Source organism: Piliocolobus tephrosceles, chromosome 19 (genome assembly GCF_002776525.5).
Source record: "Piliocolobus tephrosceles isolate RC106 chromosome 19, ASM277652v3, whole genome shotgun sequence".
NCBI lineage: Eukaryota > Metazoa > Chordata > Mammalia > Primates > Cercopithecidae > Piliocolobus > Piliocolobus tephrosceles.
In genome coordinates this window covers 20,489,150-20,490,893 of record NC_045452.1, presented here as the reverse complement: position 1 = coordinate 20,490,893, position 1,744 = coordinate 20,489,150, and positions in this window count along the sequence as shown.

Here is a 1,744-nt window from a genome sequence, read left to right as displayed (position 1 = left end):
TTTTTGTATTTTTAGTAGAGACAGGTTTTCACCTTGTTGGCCAGGCCAGGCCCTTTTTAAATTTTTTTTTTTTTTTTTTTTTTTGAGACAGAGTCCCACTCTGTCGCCCGGGCTGGAGTGCAGTGGCCGGATCTCAGCTCACTGCAAGCTCCGCCTCCCGGGTTCCCACCATTCTCCTGCCTCAGCCTCCCGAGTAGCTGGGACTACAGGCGCCCGCCACCTCGCCCGGCTAGTTTTTTTTTTTGTATTTTTTAGTAGAGACGGGGTTTCACCATGTTAGCCAGGATGGTCTCGATCTCCTGACCTCATGATCCGCCCGTCTCGGCCTCCCAAAGTGCTGGGATTACAGGCTTGAGCCACCGCGCCCGGCCTTAAATGTTTTTAGAGACAGTGTCTTGCCCTGTTGCACAGACTGGAGGATACAGTGGTGCAGTCTTGGCTCACCGCAGCCTCCATCTCCCAGGTTAAGGAATCCTCTCACCTAGGCCTCCAAAGTAGCTGGGACTACAAGTGTGTGTCACCACGCATGGCTAACTTTTTTTTTGTAGAGATGGTGTCAATATGTTGCCCTGACTGGTCTCAAACTCCTGGGCTCAGCCAATCCTCCTTCCTTGACCTCCTGAAATGCTGGGATTACAGGCATCAGCCACTGTGCCTGGCCAATAGTCTTTGAGGATGAAGAATTTTAGCCAGAACCTGAAGGATATACCTGGCTCTATTTAGATTTGAAAATATATAATGTCTCAAGAAAAGCAAAACAAAATGCCTCACTGAAGGAAACAGGGTTAGTGTGGTGATATATGGGTGATTTTTTTTTTTTCCTTTTCTCCTAAAGACTTTCATTCATAGGATTGTCCTTGATTCCCGCCCATCAGCAAACACTGGTAGGCTCCACCTTCAAGTCTTACCCAGAATCAGACCATCTCACCTCATCTACTGCAGCCTCCCTGGGCAGGGCCTGGCCTCCTTCAGTCTGTTCTCACCACACAGCCACCAGAAGGATCCTTTTATTTTTATTGATTGATTGATATGGGGTCTGACTCTGTCAGCAGGCTGGAGTGCAATGGCACGATCTCACCTCACTGCAATCTCTGCCTCCTGGAATCAAGCAGTCCTCCCGCCGCTGTCTCCCGAGTAGCTGGGACCACAGGTGCACGCCACCACACCCAGTTAATCTTTTTGTATTTTTGGTAGAGATGGGGTTTCACCATTTTGCCCAGGATGGTCTCAAACTCTTAAGCTCAAGCAATCTACCCACCTCAGCTTCTCACAGTGCTGGGATTACAAGTGTGGGTCACCATGCCCAGTGCCTTTTAAAAGCACAGTTGGATCATAGCATTTATCTGCTCATAACAATGGCTTTTGCTTCCTTGCTCACTCAAAAGAAATTCCTTCTTCACTGCAGAACTGCCCCTCCTACCACAGGATGTTTAGGGTCCCTGGCTGCAACCCCCAAAGGTCCTAATGGTGCTGGTCGTGGGGGGATCCACACCATTGTGACAACCGAATATGCCCACATGATGCCCAAGGTTTCAGTCCTGGCCGCACACCGTGCTGGGTTGGTTTCTTCATCTAAAAAATGGCAATGGGGATAACAAACTTGAAAAAGGGTCATGCGAAGGAGGTGTCCAGCATCGGGGGATATCCGGCATCGGGGGATATCCGGCATCGGGGGGTGTCCATCATCGGGGGGGGTCCGGCATCGGGGGGTGTCCGGCATCTCCGGGCGGCCGGCAGCATGTCT